Here is an 11,305-nt window from a genome sequence, read left to right on the forward strand (position 1 = left end):
AAAGTCCTAATCCATGTTCATGAAACCAACTATTTTAAAGTAATTTAGTGCAATTTAGTCCAGGGGGGGAAGCTTTAATCTGTCTGCGAAATTGGCCCTTATGTAACAGAGGCACAGCTGGCTGCTTTAAAAAAACAGATTAGGCTAAGTGGTACACAATCTGAGCAGCGGGCAAGGCATAGAGCTCTCCATTTTGGTTCGCTAACAACTGCTCTTATTCAACGGGATTGATAAAGTAGTCTAAAGTATCTTGATAGTGACACAGGAGGTCTCCTTCTCAAAAGGCCAAACCATCTGCCCAAGGACTCTCCAGTCCACTCACTTACAGGCTACATGAGGACAGTTTTGTCTATTCTTATAGTAATGTAACTTAACTTGCATGCTCATTTGAATGAAACAACTGGCCTAGAAGATGTTGTGGTTCCCTCAAATGTTTAATCTGTTCTCAAAAGCGTATTTATAGAGTCCCGCTGTGTCAGACTGGGCAACATAACCCTGATGGGGACTGCACAAACAACTGTATCTGTTATGAAATGTCCGGCTTAAAAGGAAAACACATTTTATATTTAGGATTATGCCTTCGTTAATACATTAATGGATCTATGAGAAAACAGTGTGATGTGCTGTAGGCATACAGCATACGTACAATGCTCTTATCATAGTCTGTTCCTAAAAGCAGCTCAGAAAGGGCGTGTGTATGCATGTTCGTGTGCGCGCGCTCGTGTCCTCGTTTCAGGCCTAGCTGATTTCCTATTCACACACACGCCACAGTAAGAAATCTGAATGTTAAGGTTGGGTTTGGGTCTATAGGAGCTGCAGCAGAGTATCCCTGTCCTGACCTGAGAGCTATCATTGTCTATTTCCCAGGTAATGGAAACATCATGTTCCCATGCATGAGTGAGCACTGAACAGCAGCAATCACAGTCCTATCCAATACACCATCAGACAGAGCCACATTGGCTGTGATGACAGTACTAGGGAGGACAAAGAGCAAACAGGCAGCAAACAGTGCAAGGAGGCCAACATGGACAGGGCGGAGAGACTACCATAGATGAATCTGTGCCCAAAACACAACTTTCATGCAGATCAAGTGGACACATTCAGGACAGCTTACATATAGGCTTGTAGACCTCGAGATTGAAGCTCTGAATTGGCTTCTGATTCAGATTCACCATCCGTGAGACTATTATCCACCAAGTCCTTTGGACAAGCAGCAGGCCAACCTTGGGGGGATATCTTTACAACAGCTCTGGATTATGTGTGCGTGTCTAAGGTTTAAAACACTGCTCACATAGCTTCACCACTTAACTGGTGCCGAGGTAAAAGACTCAACCACTGTCACCACCACCACCAAACCTTCAACTAACTAGCCTGCAGCAACCAGCGAGTCAGTGACTACCCCAAGGGACCTAGAAAGTCCTCCATGGGAGAGCTGAAGGGAGAGCTAAATGTGTCAGAAAGAGGGGAGCCTCTTGGTGCTTGTTCAAAACACAGTGAAAGAGGAGAATGTTGTGCCTGTTCAAAAACTCTAGCATGAATATTTCAGTGCCAGTAAAACAGACAGTAAAAAAGCCTCTTTGGCTCTGAAGGTCCTATATCAGGGATGCTGAAAACAGTTAGAGGCAGACTTCATGAGCAGTCCATTACAGTGCTGAAGAAGACGTGAGGATAACAAAGGAAAGAGTCTGTGGAGACGTAACTAGCTGGTGTTTATCTGAGGTTTGACATCCCCTCAGGTAGGCCTATTTATTCACACACCTGCTCCAAACCAGGCCTACCATTGTGACAGTAACAAGAGGCAAATCAAGTTCTAGCCTTTATATGGAACTTAATTTGGGAATTTGGTCAGCAATGTGGCTACTGGCTAGTAGTGTAGCTACAACCTGAGCATGATAATGCATTGCAAACCTCTTACAGGTGCAGTAGAGAATAATCTGCCCACACACGCTCAAACTGTTTTCATTTTTCATAGCACATTAAATAGTTGAGGAAGAAAGAATCCCCGAGGTCAATCAATTCTGCCGTCTCTCTGGGTAAAGCACATATTTCAGACAAGGCCAAATGAGTGTTCTAAGTAAGACTTCGCTATTCCACACCATATACACTTGTTTCAGGCATCCTCCTCCCTGTGTGTAGAGATAGAAAGGGGGGGGGGGGTCATGATGCACTATTGTTAAGTGACTGTCCCACTGGATGTCATAAGGTGAATGCACCAATTTGTAAGTCGCTCTGGATAAGAGCGTCTGCTAAATGACTTAAATGTAATGTAATGTATAACAGCACACCGAATTATCATTATTTTATTAGTCATTATGGGATACTGTCTTTGATGTCTGGGATTCAGCCACCCAACAGTAAGCCAACAATAATCTTCAAAGATTGTGTGTGCGCACACGTGTGTAAGAGGAGATTAAAAAAACAGCAATTCAGTAATAATATCTTAAGACATCTTACCCATCAAGTCAGAGAGAGAACATTCCATCCATTAGGCCTTGATGACTGCCAACACTTAGTTGAGGCAGATATGGTTTCAGTTTAACAGTTAGGCTATGAAGCGACTGAATTCCAAAACATCCCCTTCTGAGCAGCGGAGCCTTGGGCATGGAACACTGGAATATGTTGATAGCAGGGAATTTGGGTTCTTTCAAAATGTATAACTATGCACACCCACAAACAGGCAACCCATCATGTATTACGAAAAGGATTGAAGATAAAACAGGATCATTGAGATGGTTTAGTGGTCATTATAGATGTACCATTGATCAATGGAATGCAATTAATCCATTTCAAAGGGGTCATATTACGAGTCCGATGTGTCCATGACTGGACTCTTCCTTTCAAACCATCTATCCTGCTCTTCAATGACATATCTGCTGGTTATAGTATGGCTTCTCCTATTACTGAAAAAGTAACACTCAAAAAGACTGGCAAGCAAAAACTGCATCACCACCTCGGCACTGTTGACAGTAGCCTCACTGTTAGACGTGTGGTTGAGAAAACAGTGGTGTACTCTGTATAAACAAGACGCATAACACTAATTGCAAAACAAAATGTCACACACACTTCTCATTTACAAGCCGTGCACTCTATGCCCGTTTAGTTTAGCTTGACTGGGCCAGGGAGCCTGAGGAAATTAGGCTCCGGTTACCGTTTCCATTCCATAGGCAAGGACCAGTACCTGCTACATACAGTCTGTTGCTTACTCTGCAGTAAAGCTGGGACGATAAAACAAACATTATCGACACCGACCATAACGAACACTTATCGCAGGCATTTTGCTGATATCGTTCCTTAGGTTTACTAATAATGGTGATTGTTAATGGCTAATCAAACTTGTAGTAGCAGTGGTTTAAAAGGGTCATTTAAAAATAAAATTCATCCATATCGCCCAAGTCTACAGTCTTGTACAGCAGGGGTTCCCAAACTTTTTCACTCAGGGCCCCCTTCCAGCATTGGGGAACATTCCGCACCCCCCCCCCCCCTGGCTCCCTTTTGCACACACACCACTTCTATTTCAATGGGCACAAGCACTGTTCATGACAAAAACTGTTCACACTCATCTTGTTGGCAGAGAGAACATTTTGCAGGTTTAAAGCTCAATTCATGCAATTCTACACATTTTGTCATGGGGTGCAGATAAAATGTGGCAATCTTGCCATGTCTTATGTGTGTTCGTGTGTTATTTGAGGGACAAACATTACAGCAACATCTATGGACGACAAAAAAACAGAGCAACGTTTATTTTGCAGACATGGGCAAGTTGATCTGTACATTTCTGACAAGTTATAAATAGCTCTCTGAGGTCTGCAATGACAAGAAGAAAACTTATGATGCACTACCCAATTTCGAAAGTGTACCTTGTGCATTCTACTATTTCAACTTTCAGGAGTAAATTGAGATAAGTTGCATGATATGACGGGTGTACTTCTACATCAAACAACCGTAAGTGAAAATATAAATACACAAAACTCGAACCAACATAAAAGTTAATTTCGTCCTCTTTTCAATTTGTTTCTGACAATCCTTTTGAATTGTGATATTACGTTAACTAGCTAGCCAAATGGCATGGCTTCCTACCTTGACAGACAATGATTAGATCACTGAAAGTCACTGGAAAATAAAAACATCCAGAAGAGTGCATGTCATATAAAGGGGGAAATAACAAGTAGCCACCTATCATGTTCAGAAAACGTTCGGAATTTGCATGCTGCCTTGTTAAGTTGCTAGCAGCACCGCTGACCAACAGTGCGCAGGATATGCATCCTTGCCGGCGCTATTTCAAGCAAAATTTGGCATTGAGTAAATACTTACATAGTTACAGTTCTTGAACCAAACCAAGGCAACACATCCCAAATATTTCAATGGTAGCTTTTTACTGGTAGGACTTCGTGTTTGCGCAACCCAACTCCGTTTTCATCTCGGTTTGGGACAGCGTGAATTCAGCACCCGACAGCACACGCTTGTTTCTTGGTCACAACCGTGTCAGGCGCGCTCACTGACAGTGGCAGCAACGAAGAGCGGAAGTTGCGCACGCGCGTTATGGTTGTTCAGCGCTGAAACGCAAGACATATGACTGCATTTGGTAAGCAAATTATGCCTTGGAGAATTGGACTAGGCCTATATGATTGTGTGAGAATGAATATGACTGAAAATAAGTAGTGGGTGCATGCTTTTTGTCCCAACATTTCACAGTGGGAATGATTCACAACCTCGAACAAGCCAATAAAACATAGGCTAGGCCTACAGAAACGGCATGGAATTAACCAGTGTTACTTAAAAACAAAGTCAATCAGCACAATAATTACATCCACCCCTGCACAAAAAGACCAGGACATAATGTCAAACCTCAATGGTAGGAAAATGTCAGGGGTGGATATAATATACATGTTACATGCATAATTATACAGTTTGTTAAATAACATCCATTAGTATATAGTTTCAGCTGAGAGTCGCTTGCACACTCCTTTCATATACACTCTGATTATGAGAATGAGTTATTGGCCTCACTCTGACAGCTGATAATTTAAGCCCTGTGTGCATCACCTCCAAACATACACACGCACGCACGCACGCACGCACACACACACACACACACAAGGTGATGTTGACTCTTAGCCTGCAATATCAAGATCAATAGTTTGCTCGATCTCCAGTGTCGGATCATTCATACACTGAATGCCCATGACTGTTTGATTCACTGTGCTAGACGTTACGGTTTTCAATTGTCATATTATAATAGTATCTTGTTTCATATGATAGTACTGTACTGTGCTATAGAACGGTCTCGTTTCAGTGCTGTGAGATTGCTTGTGGTACAGCCCCATCAGCAGAAGGCTCGGCTGGAGGGAGTATGACGTGTTCTCAACCTGCGTCAGACAGCAGCAGGTGTACCTCAAGGTGAGACAGCCATTGCACTGCAGAACAAGATCAGCAAACATGCAGGGGTTTGAAATGCGTATAGACAGGACACACAGGTAGTTGTTTCTCTGGAATTAATCAAGTAACATCACTCCTTCATATCTACAGGTTATGGAATGTGGCGTGTATACAACGATGTCCGAAAAATAATAACTCCTATGATTGAATCTTTCAATGCTAAACACTGCAAATATAGGAACCCGTATACGACCATCTGAGTGTTCTGTAGGATAGTAGACAAGGAACAGCTATTTTCAACACTTACAAAATGAAGTGAAAAAGAAAGTACAGTGCCTTGCGAAAGTATTCGGCCCCCCTTGAACTTTGCGACCTTTTGCCACATTTCAGGCTGCAAACATAAAGATATAAAACTGTATTTTTTTGTGAAGAATCAACAAGTGGGACACAATCATGAAGTGGAACGACATGTATTGGATATTGTGTGCCTCTTGGCTGCATCTCTGATCAGTCTTCTTGTACGAGCTGAAAGTTTAGAAGGACGGCCAGTTCTTGGTAGATTTGCAGCGGTCTGATACTCCTTCCATTTCAATATTATCGCTTGCACAGTGCTCCTTGGGATGTTTAAAGCTTGGGAAATCTTTTTGCATCCAAATCCGTCTTTAAACTTCTTCACAACAGTATCTCGGACCTGCCTGGTGTGTTCCTTGTTCTTCATGATGCTCTCTGCGATTTTAACGGACCTCTGAGACTATCACAGTGCAGGTGCATTTATACAGAGACTTGATTACACACAGGTGGATTGTATTTATCATCATTAGTCATTTAGGTCAGCATTGGATCATTCAGAGATCCTCACTGAACTTCTGGAGAGAGTTTGCTGCACTGAAAGTAAAGGGGCTGAATAATTTTGCACGCCCAATTTTTCAGTTTTTGATTTGTTAAAAAAGTTTGAAATATCCAATAAATGTCTTTCCACTTCATGATTGTGTCCCACTTGTTGTTGATTCTTCACAAAAAAATACAGTTTTATATCTTCATGTTTGAAGCCTGAAATGTGGCAAAAGGTCGCAAAGTTCAAGGGGGCCGAATACTTTCGCAAGGCACTGTATATAGAAGTGCAATGTGTTTCATCTTATCCTGTAGTGTGTGATTTCACACACCAGCAACGAGTGTTTCTGCAGACACACCTGGCTGATACTGTCTGGCTTTATCGTAGCTGTCAAGATTTCTGTTGAAGTCAATAGCAGCAGTATCTCCAAGCTCTTCAAATTATTGTCTGTATGTAGTTAATTTACATGACATATTCCTCTATCAAAATATACATTAAAACTCAGGTAAAACAGGTATGAAACGTGTGTCTAGTCCAACTAATCATGTGATGTCATTGGCCGTGTTCGAGATCATCAAAAGGGTGATGTATCATGGGTACATTGACTGATTTACAAATATTATTGAGGAGTTATTTATGATGCAAGGTGATTTGTAGAACAGTCAGTCGGCAGTCTCCTGCACTAGGGGCTAGGGGGTGTTTGGGTCGGCAGGGGGGAACTCATAACGGCTTTCAACTTACTCTTGAAAGTTGTAAGAGTAGAATGCACAAAGTGCAATTTCGATATTGGGTAGTGTATCATCAGTTTTCGTCTTTTCATGTCAGTAGTTCCACACCTTAGAGAGCTTTTCATAACTTGTCAGAAATGTCCAGATCAACTAGCTTGTCAGCTAGCATTTTTTAGCTAGCTTTTTTTAGCCCATAGACCCATGTTTGAGTCACTCAAATATCACATGAATACACATTAGACATTGCAAAATGTATAGAATTGCAAGAAAATTAGCTTTAAAACTGAAGAAAGAAGAATGTTCAGTACATGAGAGTTCCTTGATTACTTCTGGAAGTTTGTTCTGGCTATTTCGGCATTGTTCATTATCCAACATCAAGTTATTTTTACTCTGTACTTAAGACATTGGTTTGAATCTTGGTTGTGCTTTTAGATTTTGAGAAAAATCACTGCAAAAACTGGATGAATCAACATGGTTTCCACTTAATTTCATTGAATCTATGTGGAAAACTGATTGGATTTTAAAAACGTCATCCATAAACCTAAATCCAATGACATGCTGAAATGTTTTGTTGATTTAACATTGAATTCACATTAGTTGACAACTCAACCAAATGTAAATCAAAACTAGACGTTGAACTAGACGTCACTTCTCTCATTGACTTCTCAAACCCCAAACCCCGGCCTGCTGTTTGGTCTGCTTCGCAAGCGATCCCGGATGTCTCGCGATGTTGCGCCTCTGGGTTTAGAAACTCTGTGACACAACTAATAACAACAACACTGAACAGCCCATCCAGATGTTAGATATTAGCCTAGCTTTATTCCTCCCTCTGCCTCTCTCCCTCTCTCCCTCTCTCCCTCTCTCTCTCTCTCTCTCTCTCTCTCTCTCTCTCTCTCTCTCTCTCTCTCTCTCTCTCTCTCTTCTCTCTCTCTCTCTCTCTCTCTCTCTCTCTCTCTCTTCCTCTCTCCCTCTCCCTCTCTCTCCCTCTGCCTCTCTCCCTCTCTCTCTCTTCCTCTCTCTCTCTTCCTCTCTCTCCCTCTGCCTCTCTCCCTCTCTCTCTCTTCCTCTCTCTCTCTTCCTCTCTCTCTTCCTCTCTCTCTCTTCCTCTCCCTCTCTCTCTCTTCCTCTCTCTCTTCCTCTCTCTCTCTCCTCTCTCTCTCTTTTCCTCTCTCTCTCTTCCTCTCTCTCTCTCTCTCTCCCTCTCTCTCTTCCTCTCTCTCTCTTCCTCTCTCTCTCTCTCTTCCTCTCTCTCTTCCTCTCTCTCTCTCTTCCTCTCCCTCTCTCTCTCTCTTCCTCTCTTTCTCGCTGCCTCTCTTTCTTGCTGCCTTGCTCTCTTCCTCTCCATCTCTCCCTCTCTCTACCCCCATTCTGTTATTTCTCTCTGACACAAACATTTAGCTCATTCTCTCTTTATCAGTGTCACCTTCACTGTCACACTATTTATTTATTTTTCAATCCAACCCACTGTAGAATTTCTCCTGGTCTTTCCTTCCCAGTTACCTACACAGCAGCTTGGCCTTCACCTCTGCTGTGAGTTCCTATCAGGGGATCAGGACAGAGAAAGGCAACAAAGCAGAGCAGTCTGCTAAATCAACAGGGGATTGCTGATTGCATTGGTGGGGGGGGTGCTACCAGGCCAGTGAGCACATTACAGGTAACATTAAGAGCTGTAATATGTGATACAGAAGGAGGAAGCATGTTGATGTGGAAGGGAGGGGATGTGAATGATATTGCGGTTCTCAGTAAATTGAGGTCATCTCAGTGTTTCGAATTAACTTGAGTATTTAAAACAGATTTTTATGTGAATTGGAGATTTTTTTTAAACTAATCTAATAAAATACATTCCTCCAAAAAAATCCCCTTTTCCTCCATGTTTACTCTGAAGCAAGCTGGAGCAGTCATACAGATTTGTTTCTTTTTACTTTACTCAACCCCAAGAGAGATGGATCCTGGCCCCAAAGCAAAGGAAAACCACATGAAGTCCTGAATTAGATCTGGGTATAAATATTTGATGGGCTGCTGTATGTTCACAACTACTCTGCTGATTCATGGGCATTCAAGGTCAAGAGGAAATGACTGCAGCTATAGGGAGAGAAAGAGGATGGATGGCTAACACGCCTCACTGCTGTTCAGCTGACAATAATATGATAATATCATGATGGACACTTTTATCCAAAGCAAATTACAGTACTGTCAACATATATTCAGCATAAGTGGCCAATGAGAGCTTTGAACTCACAACCCTGATGCTACAAACACCATGCACTGACCTAACGCACTAGCCATTGAAAAATGTATGAATGAGGAGTGAAGACTATGAGAGATCCCTGATCCATTCAATCAAAACCTGTACTGAACTCATGCATCATGGAAGTAGCATCGATACTGAACACATACATAATTGAAGTAGCATCGATACTGAACACATACATAATTGAAGTATCATCGATACTGAACACATACATAATTGAAGTATCATCGATACTGAACACATACATAATTGAAGTATCATCGATACTGAACACATACATAATTGAAGTATCATCGATACTGAACACATACATAATTGAAGTAGCATCGATACTGAACACATACATAATTGAAGTAGCATCGATACTGAACACATACATAATTGAAGTAGCATCGATACTGAACACATACATAATTGAAGTAGCATCGATACTGAACACATACATAATTGAAGTAGCATCGATACTGAACACATACATAATTGAAGTATCATCGATACTGAACTCATGCATCATGGAAGTAGCATCGATACTGAACACATACATAATTGAAGTAGCATCGATACTGAACACATACATAATTGAAGTAGCATCGATACTGAACACATACATAATTGAAGCATGGCAGGAGAGCACTGTATAAAAATAACCATGTACTTGATTGCTATGCCAATGCCTCAGTCTCAGTAGACTGCAGTTCAGTTGCCACTCATGCATCTAGTATAGATGCCCACACTAAGAAAAAAAGGTGCTATCTAGAACCTAAAGGTCCCCATGGGATAACCCTTTGAAGAACCCTTTTGGGTTTCATGTAGAACCCTTTCTACAGAGGGTTCTACATGAAACCCAAAGGGTCCTCCTATTGGGAACAGTCGAAGAACTCATTTTTAAGCCTTTTTCTGAGTGCATCCTACACTGGGTTAGCCTGGCTGATGCTACTCACATGGTACACAGCAAGGGAGTGCTGTTACACACTGGTATGGACAGGAGAGCATTGATGGTGCAATATTCACACAGAAATTGTCTTGAGCTTTGATTGGTTCTCTCAACGTTTTCTTTCCTGGTGTTGAGACATCTCAATGTTAAGATTTGAAAATTCAACAGTTGTTTTGGAAGGGGGCGGCACTCAGGGGCTGTGTGACTGTCCATGTGGGTGTTTGGTTCTCCTGTCTTTCTCACTCAATCAGAAAAAGCACAGCTCCCTTCATTATCAATGCATTGTGCCTACAACATAAAGGAGCCTTTCCAGACTGTAATCAGGAAGACTTTGAGTTTGGTGTAAGCCAATCTGTTTTAAAAATAAGGCAGCAACACTTGAAAACATGATGTGAAATGGAACTCTGTTACCTTTTTTAATGCACTACATTTGACCAAGGCCCACAACCTATTCCCTATGTGCACAAAAGTGGCACACTACATAGGGAATAGGATGCCATTTCAGATGCAGCCGGACTGCCTTTGAAAAGGAACTGAGAGGTCCATCTGTCTGCTGTTGAAGGGAAATAAAAGAGGACATTGGTCAGCTCATACAAACCTTTTGTTTTCCTTTAAGCTCTAGCTGCACCTAGGTGGTTCCAAGCAGCAAAATGAGGCAGGAACCATTTTAATAGTCCGGCCTGGGACAAAACATTGTGTGGATCCAGCAAGGAAAGATCTACATTCCCAAAACCTCACTGGCCCAAGAAATAAATCATTTTATCAGGGCTGAGAAGACAGGTATGTTCACCTGGGAATTACTGCAGAGGAAGGTGATAAATCACACCAATTAAAAAGAGCTACTGCCTGTGATGTCTTCTCATGACCCATCAAATGATATGTCCCTACAAATGAGACATAGATTAATTTAGGGAGAGATATTTTTAACTTGCTTTGACAGGTAAAGACATCATGAAAGCACGTTGAATTATGAAAAAGAGATACGATACAGCTGCACATTTACAGGGTAGTAGTCCCGAAATGTTTGCAATAAGCTCACAAAAAAGATATCTAAAAAATGTCCCCATCCACATTCCCTTATTCACATGCATCTAGTCACAGAGCTTTCATATGACAAAGATGTAAACATTGCAGCTGTTGAAACACAAGCACCATTGTGCCTGGGGTCCCAAAAGAGTCACTTT

General features: G+C 41.8%; 1 protein-coding gene across 1 annotated transcript in view; it reads right to left on the reverse strand.

Moving 5' to 3' along the window:
• The window catches only part of LOC124034466 (spermatid perinuclear RNA-binding protein-like), a 39,452-nt gene extending 34,962 nt beyond the window's left edge, over window positions 1-4,490 (reverse strand). The window contains exon 1 of the mRNA XM_046347708.1: window positions 4,312-4,490. The gene's annotated coding sequence lies outside the window, so the exon portion shown is untranslated. The remainder of the gene's footprint in view (window positions 1-4,311) is intronic.
• Window positions 4,491-11,305: the final 6,815 nt, after the last annotated feature.

This window comes from Oncorhynchus gorbuscha, linkage group LG04 (assembly GCF_021184085.1).
Source record: "Oncorhynchus gorbuscha isolate QuinsamMale2020 ecotype Even-year linkage group LG04, OgorEven_v1.0, whole genome shotgun sequence".
Classification (NCBI taxonomy): Eukaryota; Metazoa; Chordata; class Actinopteri; order Salmoniformes; family Salmonidae; genus Oncorhynchus; species Oncorhynchus gorbuscha.